This window comes from Stegodyphus dumicola, chromosome 5 (genome assembly GCF_044657685.1).
Source record: "Stegodyphus dumicola isolate Sdum_Otavi_A_Nest chromosome 5, ASM4465768v1".
NCBI classification, from domain to species: Eukaryota; Metazoa; Arthropoda; class Arachnida; order Araneae; family Eresidae; genus Stegodyphus; species Stegodyphus dumicola.
The window spans coordinates 200009618-200030369 of NC_140772.1; the positions used below are offsets into that span (position 1 = coordinate 200009618).

At 34.8% G+C, this 20752-nt stretch overlaps 1 protein-coding gene across 2 annotated transcripts in view; it reads left to right on the top strand.

The window, feature by feature from the left end:
• LOC118189787 (uncharacterized) overlaps window positions 1-20752 on the top strand; it is a 685017-nt gene that overhangs the window by 436298 nt on the left and 227967 nt on the right. The window lies entirely within an intron of this gene.

Genomic DNA, 20752 nt, shown 5'->3' on the forward strand with positions numbered 1-20752 from the left:
TACCGAGTGCTAACCATTTTGCGTCAGACTGCTTTCTTCTACTGCTGCTACCAGACTTTGCTGCTTCTCTTCCCATTTGCCTTCCCTTTGTTAGAACAGTTATGACATCGAAAGTCTAAATTTAATCTTAGTTTAAATCACCACTGAATATGTAATTTGAAGAATTTGCTCCAAAGGAAAAATGATCTGTGGTCAGAACTGAATAAAGATGTGGAATCTGAAAAGCTAAATCCTTCTTTGCCGTCATTTTGCAGCTTTCCACTCAGCCACAACATTGTTATTCCGGTGTCTGCCTACCAAAATGTTACATATATATGTAGTATTAAGATCCGTATTATCTTGTTTAGTTGATCATCAAAAAGAGAGATTAAATCTGAAAGATAAATATCTTACATTTTGTCGAAAGGTCACACACTCGAATGAAACATTATCTGAAACAACAGAAAATCTTGTTTCGAGATTGCAAATATTACCAGCCTTGTAAGCGCATCCTAAAAATTAAAAGCTATAGCAAAATGATTTACTACCTCATCCGACAATTTTTAAATTTAAATTTATGTATATAATTTTTATACTTACTTTAATATATATTATTTAGGCCATCTTACATAGATTGCTTTAATATACTATAGCTTGTAGGAGTATGTTAAGCATTTCTGTTCCCCTTGTAAAACTCTTTTAAGATGCAGGGTCGATAAGATAATTATGATATTATTATTTGAATTTTATTTCATTAGTATTTTATTACTTAAAACATATTAACATATTTCGGGAGCTTAAATTTAGGTATTTTATACTATGTCTCTTCTAAAATATTCAGGGTAGACAGATCACAGCTGTGCCCATCATTAACATCCTATCTATGAAATTATGCGAAAACCTGTGCAAAAATGAACATGAATATTGTACGAGGTTTGAGCTTTCCTAGTGCAAAGTTACGGCTAATAATCCTGAAATTGCCGTCAAAGAATACTTTTGCATGATATGCGCTTTCCCCGAAATTGTTTAGTCAACTAAAGCAAATCTCCATTTCCTGAGTTCACATTTTCCAAATCAGTTCTCCCTTTCTCTCTTTCACGTTTATCTCGCCGGGGACACATCTCTCTAACAAACTAAATCCATCGTGACTTTCAAGATACAACAAATCCAAGTGGAAAGAAATCACGAAGTGGGCTGATTATTTTGGTCTCGGGTTACAGATCACTCACTCTTTCACGCACGTTTCGCCTCCTCTGTATGTCATGAATCTTTTCGGATTTGCCCGACTCTCTGCGACAGATTACGAACTTTTCTTCGAGTGATCAACGCAGAAATTGGAATCGCGTTCTGCATTATGCAGAAAACGAAACTTGGACGAAATATTCAAGGGACCTTTTAGTAGCTGCAGCATGCTTGAGGTTAAGTTAAGGTCCACATATTACAGGATGTATTTATAGAAATCTGGATGCTATAGTGTTTTATTAGATGAATTGAGTTATTATATACGTTACTTTCCTCATGTTTTGCTGTTTTGCATAATATCATTTATTTCATGAATATATAGTTTAATGATTTTAAAGAAAAAGCTGTAATGTGATTAAGTAACAGAAGTAGTAACAGACTTGTAATGTGATTAAGTAACAGAAATAGTAACAGACTTGTTTTTGCTTTTAATATATTCTAACTAATTAAGCATTTTGCTTAGCTTTATTTCGTAGAGCTTTCAAAACAGATTTGTAAATTGGTTTTAGAAAACATGACTGCTTCTACTCATTAAAAAGATCGATATCAATCAATATCAGTTAATAAATTTAAAAAAAAATACTGAAAGCTCCCAGATTTTACATTACGCCCAAAGGGGCATTTTTTTAACGTTTTGTGTGTTACCTTTATTTATTATATATCATGTTCTTCGCACTTAAACCATAAAATTCAGTTCAACGGCAATATCTCAAAACAATTTAAAATGAACACATCTTTAGAATTTCCGATACACAGTCTGGTGCGCTGGAGATAATTTTTTTCGTACAGTGTTGCCATTGCTCGCTTTGAAATCGTTGAGTTAAAAATTCGTTAAAGTTTTACAAAATATGAAATAGATAATAAAACTAATTCCAAATTCCAAATTTGCGTTTCCAGATGCGCATATTCGGGTGGAAACGTAGTACGTTATTGAAAATTGGATGGCTCTAGCTACCATTGTTTTATCACAATGCGAGAAACATATATACATTTATGCAGATTCTTCATTATCTAATTTCCTTAAATATAATACAGGGCTCTAATTTTTGGTTTCAACAATTTGAAAAGTGAACCGACATTTCAAAACAAAATTCACAAAATTAATAGTCCTTTGGGCTAAATATAAATAACCCCGGGAATATTAATAAAGATTTGATCAAGGGAGACCTATCGGACCGTATTAACTACGGGGAGTGCTAAGCTTCATCCTCGTATAAAATTCCGATGGTCTGGATATAGATATATTTAATATCTATACCAAAATCCCTGGTACTTGAAATCGAGCGTCATTTATTGAAAATATCATTTAGGTATTTTTAAAAACTGATGGAAAACAGACGTTTTTCATCAGCATAAATATATATATATATATATATATATGACTAAAAACTGTATAGCTGTTTTTATTTCTGTTATTAAAAAGTATGCTGTTTTGTAAGAGGAATTTTTAAAATAGTATTTTTTCACTTAAAATAAGTTATGCCTCTTTTTGAAATATTAATGCAAATTTTCATCGTATTTTTAAGTCTTAATTTAAAAGATTTAATTAGACATATAAAACAATTAAGTATACATTGATATATACATCAAAATATATATATATATAAGAAGAAAAGAAGAAGTCAATTCGGGAAGAAGAAAGAACGTTATTACTAAAATTAATAACCTTCTTCTTTATTAATTACTTCATTCAGATAAGTGCCTTAGTACCTTATTTTGTTCTTATGTAGGTCATGTATTAATTTGCTTTTTAAAATTCATGTCTTCTAGCTGATGAGTTGGAGTAAGGGTCGCCAAAAATTTAGTAATTTTGTTATATTTAACTTATAATAATTTTATAATTACCAAATATTTTTACGTAATGTATCTGAAAATAGATATAGATGAAACAATACAGGCAAAAAATGAAAACGTTTTGACACAGTGAAGAAACTTATAGTTTCACTCACGCATGTGTCGGATTTGCGGATTGCTTAAGGGGTCCTACAAAATTTTCGTAAATATTTAGGGGGCCCACACACCAAAACGTTTAAGAAACCCAGCGATAGATGACTCTTTATTCCATTTTTTTATGTAAAAGATTAAGGTATTAGTATGTAATACACTTATTGGGGTGATCTGTAGAAAATAGGAGAAATATATTCTTTGCGTTTATTTGGATATATTCTTTGCCCAATTTAAATCCATGCATTTATTTAACGGATATATTATGATCTAATTTTATCAATACAAACAATACGAAGTTCATTTTAATTTCATAAATAGTTTTTCTTATGAGTTTAAATGGATGACAAACTCGCATTTTCATTTTGAGACTAATTATAAAATTTTATCACGTTTCGATAGTGAAAAAGAAGAAAAAAGTATTTTATATTTAATATATATATACCCAGTATCCTTTCAAATTCTCTTAAGTTTCCTAATACATAAATACATCTTTGCATAAAAGCTGAGCTAAGCATTGCCTCCCAACCCGGACATCATTCATAACGATGGCAGCATTCAAATAGAAATTATTCACCAATTCATCCATTCATTCATATCTAGTGTTAGGAATTCTCAGCCTCAGATAATATAGCAGATTCCAAAGGATTGATGAACATTTTCCATATGTTTCATAGAATTCGCTCTTGTTCAAATTTAAAAAACTATTCGTAACAATGTTAAAGTTGAATTTCACCACAATACCTTCCATAATCAAAACTACGAACTGAACTGAAGATTTTTTCTGGGGTTTGTTTTGAAAATAAATGAATAAAGTAAAATAAGGAAAGCAATAGAAAAAGAGGAGGTAGGGGAATTTCCTTTATTTAATAAGTCGAGCGCTTTACTCTGAAAACAAATGGATATAGGATGACCAGGATTTCATTGGCTGTCGAATTAAACGTTTTAATCGATTATTGTGAGGCATACAAGCGTTATGGTAGGCTTAAGGAGGCGAAGGTAACTTAATGGCATAAAATGTAAATAATTAGTTTCAAAATAACTCATAAGTATTTTTAATAGTTATAAATTATATTTGGTGTTTATATGGTAAAAGTTCAAAGGGGCTCTCTCTCTGAGGGACTTTTGTTTTCGTTTTGCGATTTTGCGTCAAATCACTCTGAAAGTCCGTTTCACTTTACAAACTGTTGCCATCAAATGTTGTCGCCCTGTATTATATTTTAAGAAATTAAATAATGAAGAATCTTCATAAATGTATGTGTGTATCTCTCATTATGATTAAAGAACGGTACCTAGAGCCATCCACTTTTCAATGACGTAAACCTACTGCTAATATGGGCATCTAGAAGCCCAAATTTGAAATTTGGAATTTGTTTATTATCGATTTCATATTCTGTAAAACGTTAACGAATTTTTGATTAAGAAACTCAAGGATTTCAAAGCGAGAAATGGCAGTGTTGTACAGGAATTTTTTTATCTCCAGCGCGTGAGACTGTGTATCGGCAATTTTAAAATTTAAAATTATTTTGCGATATTGCTCTTGAACTAAATTTCATTGTTTAAGTGCAAATAACATGATATTTAATAAATAAAGGTAACACAAAAAGTGTTTAAACAACGCCTCCTTGGACGTAATTTAATATCTGAAATCTTTCAGTTTTTCTTTTTTTTTTTTAATTTTATTTTTTTAATCTTTTTTCAACTAAATATTGAAGTTTTTTAACTTTATTAAAAAACCTCATACACTAAAAAAATGAGGTACAATTTGAATTTTCATTTTTTTTCGTTCAGTCAAACATCCTTGAAAAAGTAAAATTTTTTCTGCATCTTATTACGTTGACAGCTTTCGACTTGTTTATTTAACATGAGTAGCAGAAGCAAATACGTTAATAGATGCCGAAGCGAATAAAGTACACATTGAAATTCCAACATTTTGGCATTAAACACCCAACATTTGGTTTTTCCAAGTAGAAGTCTAATTTCAAATAAATAAAAACGACTTAAGAGACTAGATTCAATTATTTGATATTCCAGCTTTAACCGAGGTACGTTGAAAATATGTGGGACATTATTAAAGACACTAAATAAGTATTCTATGGTGAAAGAAAGACTTTTAAATGTTTTCAAGGAAAGTGAAAATAAGCGAATTCAGCGTCTGGTTATTGGATTAGACCTCATGGATTATAATCTACTTCTTTACGGTAATTTAGGTTGAATGAAATGTATTTTATTGTGTAATAACAAGATTCCTGGATAATATGACTATCATGCTTTTGAATGAATTTATCGCGGACTGAAAAAGCATCGTATAAAGTTCTTGAGTCTTTCTTTCACTAAACCGCTACGCAAGACAGGTTGAGGTTCTTTTCTTATCTTTGAAATAAATGCCAATGAATTTTGATAATTTGTTTTTGCATCTTTTACATAAAACAGACATTTAAAAGTCGTTAAAGCGCTTACTTCAAACCAACTTGTTTTACTCGCACAAATTTTCTGACCATTACGTTTTCAGAAGGGAAAAATCGAAACCAAACTTCATTTATTCAGACCACCTGCAAAATACAAACCGAGGTTATACACAGAAATTATATTACATTATCATTGCCTTCAGGCAATGTCTGGGACAACGGACAATTATTTCCTCTCCCGCTTTTTTTCGTCGCATTTTTTTTTCCAGTGCTATCTCAATTTTTTTAAGCCGCCAGAGTTCTTTCATTATGAAGGTAAAGCGCAACCTTCCCTTGCGGCAAACACTGCGCTGAAAATCTCAAATTACTAGCAATACTCCTAAAAAGCCTCAACTCATAATCTCCGAGGAAAATTCGTAAGGATCACGGGGAAAAATTATTAATTCTCTTTCCCATTTCTCAATATAAAGGATCCAAAGCTTTGCAGTCCCCCGGGGAAAGAGGGGATGAGGAAAGAGTCTAAATTATTTTGCGTCACGGAAAATTCCTTTGTGACAGGAAGCAAGGCAATAATAATAATAAATAAAAAAAAAAATCCTCGGAAACAAGACGAGAGGAAGAGAATCATGTAATTTGACACGTTATGGTGTAATGAAATATTCTATGACATTGCCCCATCCTCTTTCCGAACTTTTCAATATTTTTGCTATATTTTTTATACTTTATTAAAATGTCTCGGAAAAACTCTGCGATTAAAATATTGTAAAAATCTTAAATATCTGGACTAACAAGAACCATAACCATATTTATACTTGAAAAATTTGGGTAATTTCATTATCTCTTTGCTATAGGCAAATATACATGTATTTAAAAGAGGTTATTTTTAACCCAAAGAGGCAATTTGTTCAGAAGGGCTACTAATTTCAATTTAGCATTTTGCGTTGATTCACTATAAATGACGGTTCACTTTTCAGGTTGTTGCCACCAAAACATTAGAGCCCTGCATTATATTCAAATAAATTAAGTAATGAATAATCTGCGTGAATGTATATATCTTCTCGCACTATGAAAAAACAACAGTACTCAGAGACATCGATTTTTGAATAACGTAGTCCTCCACTCAAACATGGGCACCTGGAAGCCCAAATTTGGTATTTGGAATTTGTTTTATTATCTATTCCATAATTTATAAAGTATGAGTTTTAGATTAACAAACTTTATGATTTCAAAGCGAGCAATGGCAACACTGTACGGAGGGAAAAAATTATCTCCATCACGCGAGACTGTGTATCGGAAATTTTAATGATATTCCCTTTTTGAATGTATGCGCTATTGCTGTTGTATTGAATTTTATGGTTTATGTGCGAAGAACGCGATATATAATAAACAAATGTGACGCATAGAAACGTCATAAAAATGCCTTTTTGGGCGTAATAAAAAAATCGGAAAGCCTTCAGATTTTTTTTCTGATAATTTCACATTTTGTTCCTTCAAAATTAAGCAATGACAAAAATCTGCCTTACAATATACAGTGTTTTACAATTACGCACATATACGCCGCATGTGACTCTTTATGCACCGAGGGAACTGGCACATAACGTCACCAGTTTAGTCTCACTTAATACAAGAAGAACGGATTTCATTAATTTTATTACGGCTGGGTTAGGAGTATGAAAGCAAAATAAACAGTTGACCATTATAGAGTTAGCCTAGGGCGCTAAATTTTATGCTGTAGTTTTTCAAAGTAGTATAGCATTTATTATACGGCTAGGTAAATCAGTTGCTTTTGCTTTTTGTCTTGTCCATGTATTTCATGGAAGAATGGCTGCCAGAGCCTCAAGGAAATTGGACTTCTACTTCCAAATCAGTGCCTTAACAAAAATGAAAGCTTTTATTATAACTTAGACATTAGGTTTTTTTGAAACAGGAGACATGAAAAATGAGCAATACCCTCGCCGGGACTTGAACCTGTACCTCTTGAATACGCGCCGAGTGTGCTAACGGTTACACCACGAAGGCGTGCAGATAGGAGAGAGAAAATAACTTATATATTCCTTTCAAAGGGCTACGGGGGTTAGGGGACCCAATCGCCAAATTCTGATGGTGAAGAATCATCATCCACCACCGTTTTAGTTAGGGCGCCACTGTAGAGATATTAGGTTTTTATTTGAAGCAGGAGACATGAAAAATGAGCTATGCCCTCACCAGGAATCGAAACTGGACCTTTCAAATACGCGCTGAGTGGATTAATTTCCAGGTGCATTTATCATGACACAGTAAAGACTATCCTGCTTAACATTTGCTATTTCCTCACAAACTTCACTCTACAGCTCTGGCCGTGCGACATGTATATATAGCGGTAACCGTTACCGTAAAGTGAGTTGGATTCTTGGATTGTTTTTTTACGTTATGAGTAACTTAAATCCGAAACAATTTCCCTTAACATGGTCTGCACGAATGCATTCAGCCTTTTACCGCAAATAGCCTTAAAATTGTTTTTCAGTAGTGTACTCAACTGGCTGATAGTTTTCCGAAGTGTAAAGAAGAGAAGAGATTCGACTGAGAAATTTCTCATGTGTGTTTCTTTGAGAAAGTCTTCCATAAAAACATTCTTTCCTCGTTGGTGGATAAATCTCGAATGCTTCGCCCCAACTGGTTTCTCATTTTGTACACAGAACGAAATCAGCGGAGTTGCTTATTTCGCTGCTGTTTAAACGTAGACAAATACGACTTTTAATTTCAAACTTTTATTTCTTTAGCTGGTAATGCCAGTGTTAAAATAGTTAGCCCATCTGAACGAAATGAAATTTAAATATAGCGTTACGTAATTTTATAAAAGAGGTCTCTAAGGTTTCTTTATAATGGTTAAGTGGGCTTTTTATGTCAATACGCTTGAGAGTTGAAGATTAGCTTTGTGTATTTTTCTTTCTCTATATTCGCTTTGCTTAAAGCTTCAGGTATTTAATATTGTTAGTTAAAATAGTAAACGTCGAATAGGGTTGCTTAATTAATCGCTTTTCTCAAACTTCATTACGATGTTTGTGTTTTTTCTTTTAGTGAAATCTTTACATTTAAGGAAAGGAAAGAAAAGCACTTCTAGCCTACAATGCCTTACTCCAGATTTAAAAATGTTAAGGAATGAATGAATTCAAAAGGTGAGTTTAATTAAAAGTCGTACTTGAATAAATGAACGGAAATGGATGTCTCAGTGTTGCTTATGGACCATAGAATCATCATCAGACATGTTCATATTTGTCACTTCATCAGACAGACTTAATGACACCATCTGATGTTAAGTACAAGCAGCAAAATTGAAACACTCGTAACCATAACAATTTTTAGTTCAAAGGGGTAATTTGTCCAGAAGGACTATAAATTTCGTTTTCGCATTTTGCTTTGATTCACTACGAGCGTTTTTTCACTTTTCAAATTATTGCCACCAAATATTATCGTCCTGTATTTTATTTAAAGAAATTAAATAATAAAGAATCTGCATAAATGTATGTATGTTTCTCGCACTGTGATAAAACAATGGTACCTAGAGCCATCAAATTTTGAATAACGTAATCCTCCTGCGAATATGGCCGTCTGGAAGTCCAAATTTAAAACCTGGAATTTGTTTAATTATCGATTTTCATATTTTGTAAAACTTTAACGACTTTTTGATTAACAAACTCAACGATTTAAAAGCGAACAACGGCAACGTTGTTCAGAAAAACATTTTTATCTTCAGTGCTTGAGACTGTATCGGAAATTCTAAAGATATGCTAATTTTAAAATTATTTTGCGATATTTGTCTTGAACTGAATTTTATGGTTTAAGTGCGAAGAACATGATATTTAATAAATAAAGGTAACACAAAAAATGTTAAAAAAAGTCCCTTTGGACGTAATTTAAAATCTCAAACCTTTCAGATTTTTTTTTACGTACTCGTATCTTGTTTTGTGTCAAAATGCTAATAACGAAGTTAAATTATTTTTTAGATGTTATTTTAATTTCCTAATATTTTTAATTTTGAACAACTTTCCTTTTGTTTTACAACAGCAATTTCCTACCTGAATGAGTTTTCAGTATCGCGTTTTATGTAAATTAAGTAGAACAAGTATTTAAGAGAAAGTCTCGGTGACTTCTGCAGAAGTCTTTCTGTAGAAATCTTTATGGTGGAACAATTTGATGAGCCCTTATGTGTGAGGCCCCTCGTGGGATCCCGTGATAAGCACTGGTAAGAGCGTAATTAATTCTCGCTGTAAACCAGAATATGCAACCAAAGCATCAAAACATCAAAGCATTTTCCGTAGAAGAGCTTAGAAGTTTAAAAGGTATTTCTCCCACTTTCCTAGCGTGCCTTCGTGGCGTAGTGGTTCTGCATGCTAGGCCGGTATTCCAGAGGTCCGTGGTTCGATTCCCGGCGAAGGCGTTTGCTAATTCTTGTCGCCAAATTTGGCAAGTGCCAGAAGTCGCTAAACGTGTCGACCATTTGGCGATATTTTGACCCGATCCCTGTGTAACTACAATGGGTTCTGTAATTGAATAACTGTAAGTGATCCTGTATGTAACTGTAACCATATCCGCCCCTCATATGCCTTCCAGTAATTTCGAGAAGTGGAAGCTGCTAGAGATTTCTCGGCGGCCGAGGGAAGACTAAGACCAGGGAGTGCATTATTTTTTAGTAGTTTTTAGTTTAAAGCGACTTTGAAGTAGTGAAATATCTGCGACAGCTTCGCCTTTTAGATGAGCTTTGCATTGTGTTGTGTTTAGCGCTTTTAGTAGTTTAGAGTGCAACTATTGATCGTGATCTGTGATACTGAGAAGACATGTATGAGTGCATTTATGGAAAGTTCTAGAACTGTAAAGTGTTTCTTTCGGTAAAAATCAATTTTATCAGGCTACCATAGGTTCCGTGTGCATTCAATCTATTACGAACCCGTACGCACACAACCAAGGCTGTCGAGTGATATAACTAAACAAGTAATTCTGTAAATAAAATAACTGTATTTATGTAACATGCATACACTAACGATTATTCCACACCCAGGTATTTTTGGTTCTAAAATTTTATATTCAGCAAAAATAATGAAATCAATATTTTCTTTTTATCACAAATGCAATCAAACTTAGCAACTTATTTGATATCAGGACAGTTGTTTACCCCTCCAGAAGTAAAATGAAACTTCCTAATGTCATGAATAATTTAAAATTCCTTTTTTTTCCCCGTTGTATTTGTATTTGTATCTGGCTGTAATGAACGTTTTTGCCAAAAAACGTTCTTAATAAAAAAAACAAAAACAAAAAAAAAAAAAAAAAACATGAAAGTAGTACCGTCAATACGGGAAATAAACATCACCCAAATCTATGATTTTCGGCCAAAGTTTTTGGTGGTTTTTCAAAGCTCAGAAACTTTATCGCCGCGAGTCCTAAAACAGATCAGTCTCATTTTGGACGTCCTAAGCATAATGGAAGATAACACTAGCAAGATGTAGCTGCAGGTGTGAAAAAAGGTAGAAGTCCGAAGGAGTGATGTCGGGGCTATATGGTGGGTGCGGCAAACGATCGCATTCGAGTTCGTACACAGTTCAGGCGGTGAATGCAGGCACATGTGGTCTTGCATTATCTTTTTTGCACCGAAACTAAGTTAGACGTCTTTCAATGATAGCAGCGTCAACACGGAGTATCATCTCCTTATATACCTTACTGTTGAGGGTTTTACATTTTTATAGATACTCTTAGTGGATAATACCACGGTAATCCCACCAGATACAAAGCATGATCTTTTTGTTTGTCAAATTTCGCTTTGCAATGTTGCCGACGGGTTCACCGCGCGCAAAGCAATCCTCTTTAAAGGCCTGTGTTGTTGAAGTAAATCAACTTTTTATCAAAAGTGACGACCGATCCAGAATTTTGTCTTTGCATTGATATTTGAGCAGATTAGTGACAGGACACATCTGTCCAGCTCATATGGCACCTAGCAATCGAACTTGTACGTCAAGTGTATGCGATGCATATCGCGACTTATGGACATGGCACTAACGTCTAACTCCTTAGCAAACTCTCGATTAGTTGCATACTGCTCTTCTTCCACAAATTCTCGCAGGCGGACCTCATCAATATCAGTAGGCTGGCCACAGTGCTCTGCTTCTTGAATGTCATAGTCCTTGTTTTTGAACTATCGGTACCAAACCTTCACAGTGTCGTATGATACAACATTAGTACCTAAAGGTGTGCACATGATTTGGTGACATTCTGTAGCTGACTTTTTGCAACAGAACTGGAAGTAAATGATGGTTCTAATTTAGTACGTAATAATTCCATTTCAGACGCCTTGTACTTAATGATAAGGACTTTTTTTTTTACAAATTTCACAACACGGTGTTCTAAAGCAAATCTCTTCCTTTCAAATGCATAAAATCGTTTGAAAAAATATGACTAAACACGCCAACGTGAGCTGTTTGCGCAGACGATATTTGCGGTGGCGAGAAACTTTCGTTAAAACCCGATATTATTTGACTCAGTAAATTTGTTTCTGCGAATGTAAGCAGAAAACTGCTACGTAAAATTCCAAACAGCCTACTTGGTCACCAAAATATAACCCCACTTGAGATTTTGTTTTCCTTAAACGCTCATTTCAGAATTACTCACTGCCAGAGTAATATGAAATACATCAACTGAAGAAGATATTCACCAGTGATCGATTTTTGTTTGTCACCAGTGATCGATTCACGATTGCACACTTCATAATTTTAGCCGCAATTAAAGAATAGAAACACTTCTAGTTCAAAGAGAGCATTTTATACCATGCGATTTCGGTAAACATCCTATATATTTTATATGAAAAGGTGGATTAATTAGATTGAATTAGATTGTGGGAAAATCCTCGAGGGTTATCAGTTCTGTGGATGATCTTAAAAAAAAAAAAAAAAAAAAAAAAAAAAAACTGCCTTATGTTCACATTATATTAGAGAAAATGTACAAATATTCCCCTGTAGCGAGTACATTCTTATTCCGATATAAATTATGCAGCTAAATTTGTTCAGTGTCAGAGAAAGAAACAGACCAAATTCTCATTTTAAATTTAAAAAAAATTAATTAAATTTTTTTTTAAATTTAAAAGCTTTCAGGTTTTATATTACGCTAAATGGAGCGTTTCGTAACGCTTTGTTACCTTTATTTATTAAATATCATGTTCCTCACCTAAACCACATCAAATTCAATTCAATAGCAATATCACGAAATATTTAAAAACAGAATACCTTTAGAATTTCCAATAGATAGCCTCGCGTGCTGGAGATAAAAATGTTGTTTTGTTCGTATATTGTTGCCACCGCTTGCTTTGAAATCGTTGAGTTTGTTAATCAAACATTCGTTAGAGTTTTACAAAATACGAAGTAAATAATAAAAAAAATTCGAAATTCCGAATTTGGGCTTTCAGGTGCTCATGTTCGGGTGGAGAATTACGTTATTCAAATCTGATGGTTAGGTACCGTCATTTTTTCTCAATGCAAGAAACATACCCACATTCATGCACATTCTCCTTTATTTAAATTTTTTAAAATAATACACGGGGATAATATTTGTTGGCAAAAATTTAAAAAGGGATTCGCCGTTTGTAGTGAAACGCCACAAAATGGCGTTTTGAGACTAATAACATTTCTGGGCTACCGCCCCTTTGGGCTAAAATCTGCACATGTAGTAAATATAATTTCTTGCCGAAGGGTTCAATTTATTGCGAAACATTACTAATGTGCTTTTTTAAAAAAGAAAAAAAGCATGTAAAGATTATCAGGTTCAATGTTCCGTCTTACTTTCTTTGGGAACATGCAAGGACCTGACTCGGAACAGGGAGCTTACTAAAACTATGTTCAATAAATGTGGGAAGTAGACAGGATACACAGGAAGGGTATACAAAACCCTTTATTTTTCACTCTTTACAATACTTTCCGTACTTCGGAATACAGAGACCAACTACTTGTGGTCTGAACGTAAGAATATAAAAATATAACTATAATTTAAATTTGGAATAATAAACGTGGAAGATTGGCCTTATATTAACAGGAAGCCCTATGTAGTACAGAGAACTGTTAACACTACAATACGTTTAAAATTTTCACGAGGATTAAACCTCTGGCCTGGTAGGCAACCAGCAACCGAGTAAAACTTCTAAGGCAAGCGGCCTGCTTCGACTAACTCCTTCCTCTCTCTCTCTCTTGGCAAAAAGCCCCAACTTAAGTACTTGGCGTTCGACAGACAAATTTTGCATAAATAAGTTAACGCTTTTAATTCTGGCCGGAACTAGAAAATAAGAAGTGATAGTAAAGATTAAAAATAAAAATAAACTTTAGTAAAACTTAAGATCCTTACATACTTTCCGCCAGAGTTAATTAGTTTGAAACTGAAGTCTAAAACGACCTTGTTGAAAACTTTTAGCTCTAGAATCTAACACGAGGCCAATCTTTTACAAACATTTCTCACTAGAAACTAGAAATTTTTTAAAAAAAAATTGTTTTTACAATAGCAGCTCCATGGACATCCAATGTTTCATCTGTACTGCATCTAAACAGGAGCTTTTATTCAAATCTGGTTCCTTCCAGAGATCTGGAAGGAAAACTAGTTTAATGAAATGTTACACAATGAAATGGCAAGTAACATGCATATTTATATTTCTCTTAACATTCTTATTTCATTCATGACTATTTTAATTATCTCTCTCCGTGCTCTCTGACATGTGTTGTAAAAGAACACCAAACACGAATGTGTTTATGTATACGTGTTCAACACTGCCTCCTACAATCAAAACACTAACGTGTTAAAATTCAACATGACAAGACCTCGTAACACACCCTATCTTCAACTCTAAACCCTGAGGTACTATTCTGAAAGTGGCTAACTCTGAAGTGTAGCGTCAGAGAGCCTAACTACATTCATTCAACCTTTAACACATATTCACAACAATTTGCTCTTTTTACAGTCACACGAATAAGTTTAAAATTTTTGGCATTACTTACACTTTTACCATATCACAGTATTTCTTAACGTTTAAAATAACAGTTCACATTGTATATAAGAACATATTGACATGCCGTTAATTTTACGCATTTTAAAACATACATTAGTAGTACATTGTTAACTTCTATTCTTTTCAAAGCAAGTGCCAATTCTTCTACATTGAAATACTACATTTCAAAAAGTCTTTCAGACTAAAAATTCTTTCTTGCCAGAATGTTTTAAATAAAATTTATACAATAACTTTTACAATATTTAAGTATTTACACATCCCTATTATACATCAACTTTAGTTTTACGCGCGAGTAATTGAAAAACATAATACCAAAATCGGTAACAACTCATTTCTCGCCTTTTTGGCGATAAAGGTAGACCTCACATGAGGTAAAACTTCTTGAAATCTGCCACTTGCAGTAAGAATGAAAGATTAACTTAAGTTTGCAAAGTAACATAAAATTTTATTATCTTTGTGATATTCGGACATTCTTTTCTGAGCCCAGTCCTGGAAGGTAGCGCAGATTCTGGTTTGATTTATCCTCCTTCTTGTGCGGGCTCGCACTTCAGTGCCTTCCTCTAGAAGCTTTCATTTTCCTCCAGTTCGGTCACCCTTGAATACCTTCTTTTTCGCCTCTGCCTGTGGTCTTGGCCGTTTGATGGCAGCTGGTCTTGTCGGAACCGGGACACTTCTTTCGAGGTTCCTGCTTGGACCTCGTTGCTGGCCGTTCAAATTTTCCTTGTAACTTTTCCTCTGCCGCTGGTGGCCCTTCCGCAGTTCGGCGACATTTGCTGCGGAGAGTCCTGTCCGATGAGTTAATCTTCCGTTTGGGAGCCGGGTTATAGTTGCCGTTATTTCTCCTGGCTTTCTTTGCATTCTTCGTACTTCTCCCTTCTTCATTCTGGGGGTGTTCGTAAACTCTCTTTTCTGGACGGTGGAACGGCTTCTTTTTCTTTCTACCTTCAATTTTCCAGCGGGGAAACTTTCTTTTCAATTGCTCCTGTCTCCTAATGGCTTGTCCTTGTGCTTGACGTTTTTCCACCTCTGGAGCTTGTGCCTGCCGTGTCTGCCGTGCCGGATCCTGCAAAAGATCTTTGAAAATTTGCATTTTATTACGATCACAGTAGGGTTTTATTTGATCAATGTTTGCGGAGCACGTTTCACCATTTCTGGCTTTTACCACCACTACAGCGTGAGTTAATTTTTCTATGACATATGGTCCTTCAAATCGTGGAAAAAATTTGGCAGTTTTATCTTCTGGTGCTGAAGAAAGTGAATGCTTAATTTTTAACACTTCATCCCCTACTTTATAAGTTACTCCCCGTCGTTTCATGTCATAATAAAGCTTCTGTTTTCTCTGTGCTACTTCAGTATTCTTTTTTGCTTCTTTAATTAATTTTTCTATATCACCCATTTTAAATTCTGGGGCTCTTTGTTGCACATAAAATAATTTATCTAACGGCGTTATAATCTTTCTGCCTAAAAATAACTCAGCATGAGTTTTGCCCGTTGTATCATGTTTTGCGGTCCTAAGGGCGAAAGCAAATTCATTGACATAGTTATCCCAGCTTTTATGAAAATTTTTAACATAACTACGGATAATTTTCACTATATTTCTATTGACCCGTTCCGCTATATTAGAATCAGTAACTAATTTCGCGGAGGCTCGTTTTAAGGGAACAATTTCGGTCCACTTACTAAAATGATCAACCATAACAAGGAGATAGCGACTTTTATTTAACTGACTTTTTGGGAAAGAGCCCAATAAATCGATGCCAATTATTTCATTTGGAAATTCGGATTTAATACTATTTAGAAACCCGGCCGGGCGGAAATTAATATAATTAACTGCTTGACATGTTGGGCAGGACTGGACATACGCCCTTGTTAACTTTTGCAGTTCAGGAAAGTAGACTGCCTCGCGTACGCGTTGGATAGTTTTTCGAATACCAGCATGAGAAGCTAAAGGGCTGTCATGGAGCTCTTGCAGGATATTTAATCTAAGACTAGCTGGGATAATAGGTCGAAATTCGTTGTTAGAATTCGTAGTTTTTGTATAAAATAGTAGACCATCACCAATATCTTGGTGGCTAAAATTTTCAGGATCCTTTAAATACTCATAAATGCTTCCAAACTCAGGATTCTTACCCAGTTCGGTTATTACAGTTTCTCGGGAATTTATTGTACATGCTGTGAGCATTGCCACCTTTAGAGTATTACCTTCTTCATCTATTTTAATTCTGGATAGGGCATCTGCTACGATATTTTCCTTTCCGTGGGTATGCTTGATTACGAGATTATATTCTTGTAGCTTGAGTGCCCATCTTATTAACCTTGGGGATAAGTTTTTCCCTGAGTACAATCTAGTTACCGCCGCATGATCAGAGTACACTCTTATTGGCGCCTTTCCAAAATAGACTCGGAACTTTTGCACTGCTAACTGAACTGCAAGTGCCTCTCTCTCGGTCGCGGAATAGTTTCTTTGTGTTTGATTTAAAGTTCGGCTAAAAAATGCCACGGGCTGCTGATTTTGTGAAAGTACCGCTCCTACCGCATATTCCGAAGCATCCGCTGAAATTTCTAAATTCTCATCCTTTTCAGGAAATTTCAACACAGGGGCTTGCGTTAATGCTTGCTTTAATTTTTCGAACGCACTATTGGCTTCGGCCGTTCACGAGAATCTTGCCTTTTTCCTTTTTAATTTTAACAATGGTTCAGCAATATCTGCAAAATCTTTTATAAAGGACCTATAATATGAACAAAGTCCTAGAAAAGAAGAGAGCTTCTTCGCCGTGTTTGGAGTCGGATACTTTTGTACAGCAATTATTTTTGATTCGTCTGTCTCGATTCCTTTCTGAGATATTTTGTAACCTAAATATTTTAATTCAGGGGCTGCAAATTTGCACTTTTCGACATTAACTTTTAGACCGGCCTCATTTAATAAAGAAAACACCTGTGTTAAATCCTGTACATGTTGGTCGAGATTATCACTAGTAATAATGATATCGTCTAAATAGATAAATGTGGACTTTCCAAGAACAGGCCTTAACACTATGTCCATACATCGCTGAAATGTTGCTGGTGCCCCTGAACGGCCAAACGGCATACGCAGAAATGCATAAGTGCCAGACTTGGTTATAAAAACAGTCTTAGGCACGTTCTCAGGCCTAACCCCTATTTAAAAATAACCAGTCGTTAAGTCTAAAGTCGTCATATATTTGGTCGATGTTATGTTCCTTAGAATTTCTTCAATAATAGGTAACAGATATACCGGATATTTAGTTATGGAGTTTAATTTACGGTAGTCAATCGCGAATCTCCATCTTTTTGGATGTGTCAATGGATAGTCATTATTTTTCTTACATAAAATCACCGGGCTAGCATAACTACTTGAGATAGGCGTTATGATCTTTTTACGTAGCATTTTCTTCTCGAACTGGTTTCATCGTCAGCTTAAGGGACGCTTCATTAAAATCCAGCGTTGCTTGTGCCTCTGAAAGAAAATCTATTCCTAAGATAATATGTGCTTGCAGATTCTTTACTATGAAAAACATAACCTTTACTTGTTCGTCCTTGATACGGATGTATAGCGGTAATTTACCTATGCACTTACATCTTTCTCCTTGCGCCGCTAACACTGTCGTATTATCCGAATTATATATGCAGTATTTCCGAAAATACTTCCTAAAAAAATCTTCTGCCACACAGGAACACTGCGCGCCTGTATCCAGGAGTGCGGTGGCTGGGATATTATTCACCAACACTTCAATCTTCGGAAGAATCAAATTTTTCACCATTACTGTATTTAACTTGAAGGAAGAGGGGTTTTCTTGGCCTTCGGATTTCCGCACCCTCCCGTCAGCAGAAATCCGTTTTAGTTTAAATCATTTTTCATTTGCATGCTTTCCTTCTTTTTCCACTGGCCTTGAGACTTTTTTCCTGGATTGCTATTGAACTGTCGACGTTCGCCGGCTGTTTTTGAATGCTCGGGTTTCCTTGCCCACTGATTTGCTTTGCTTCCGTAGCCGTGTGCTTGACTTTGCTGTGATCTTGGCGCACCAAATTGGTTTCGTTGTTGTTATTGGCGTCTTCTTTCAATGTCCGCCGTTCTTCTACTTTCAAACTGGATTGCTAGCTCAAATAATTTTTCCAGTGTAGTCGGATTCCTTAATTCAATAAAGTCTTGCACTTGGGGAAGTAACCTCAGCAAAATCACTTGAATTATCTCAGGATCCGGACGGTTTCCATACAAGAGTTTGAAGACGTGAATTTTTCTTAAAATAAAGCTTGAGAGATTTTCGATTCTTTGCTGATATATGCTGAAAAGTTCCGTTTCTAATTTCGCACGATCCCTTACGACAGGGAAGGCTTTTACTAGGGCAGTCTTGAAATTCTCGTAAGTATAGGTGGGACTTCCTGCTTGACCCAAGGGACTTCTGCCTATACATTTGAACCAGTTAAGCGCTTGGCCCCTCAAAGCGCTGGTAGCTAAGGTAACTTTTTGAAACTCGTGCACGGGGTAGAGCATGAAGTGGTCATCCAATTTTTCCAAAAAAAACTGGTTACCGGTGAGTTTCCATTAAATGTTGCTTCTGGTTTCATCGAAGCGCGCATGGTCTGGACGATGTAACCAAATCCTTCCAGGGCGGCAGCTGGCATTTCTGGATTCTGAGCCGCTTCTGCAGGCAGCACAGGTTCTTCTTGAAACTCGGCCATGGTTATTCTTCTTCGTTGAGCGCCACTATCAGGTTCAATTGTTCCGTCTTACCTTCTTCGGGAACATGCAAGGACCTGACTCGGAACAGAGAGCTTACTAAAGCTATGTTCAATAAATGTGGGAAGTAGACAGGATACACAGGAAGGGTATACAAAATCCTTTATTTTTCACTCTTTACAATAATTTCCGTACTTCGGAATACAGAGAGCAACTACTTGTGGTCTGAACGTAAGAATATAAAAATATAACTAAATTCTAACTTAAATTTGGAATAATAAACGTGGAAGATTGGCCTTATATTAACAGGAAGCCCTATGTAGTACAGAGAACTGTTAACACTACAATACGTTTAAAATTATCACGAGGATTTAACCTCTGGCCTGGAAGGCAACCAGCAACCGAGTAAAACTTCTAAGGCAAGCGGTCTGCTTCGACTAACTCCTTCCTCTCTCTGTCTTGGCAAAAAGCCCCAACTTAAGTACTTGGCGTTCGCCAGACAAATTTTGCATAAATAAGTTAACGCTTTTAGTTCTGACCGGAAGTAGAAAATAAAAAGTGATAGTAAAGATTTAAAATAAAAATAAACGTTAGTAAAACTTAAGATCCTTACAAGATAATGAATGTAATGATAATGAATGCAAAGGTAACAAATAACTGAAAATAAGGACTTCCAGTCTGAACACTTACCAAACTGAAATGATGATTTTTCGAGTCAGTCTTCATACGTCAAATGAAATTGAAATCACGAAGTGGCTAATTCTGAAATGAAAAGAAATAGCTTTGTATGATATAAAGGTTTCGTTTTTTACTTCCTTGTACGAAATAAAAAGGAAGTATTGTAATCACGAAAAGTTTTGGGTATCATATTTCAACGAAAATATCCATCTTGACTGCTATCGAATGCAAATTAAAGATGTTTTTACGTAACATCTGTGCGTAAGGATAGAACAAAGGACTCCTTTTCCATAAACGAATTATAAAATGGACTCAGAAAAGATTTTTTTTCGTGGCGCCTATACATACGTACATGTACGTATGTATGTATCTCTCATAATTCAAATGCGAGTAGCCTCAGAGCGTTGAAATTTTGTATATAGGACTACTATAACATGTATATGTACACCTCGTATTTTGGTTGCAAGCGGCCGCACCAAAAGTATATAAACGTGTTTATATAATTTTGGTGCGAATAATGCTTAAAGTACACGTTTATATACTTTTGGTTTATACACCAAAAGTATATAAACGTGTTTATATATAATAATTTATTTACTAAATAATATTGATTATATTATCTCCTAAGATTAATTATAGTAGAATTATCTGAAAAGAGTGAATCCATGTTTAGTAAGTTCTATTTCGAAAGGTGTGTTGAAGTAACTTAGAATGTAAATTGTTAAAAATGTTTAACGGGAACTTGAATTAAATCATACAACATGTATATATATATATATATATATATACTCTGTC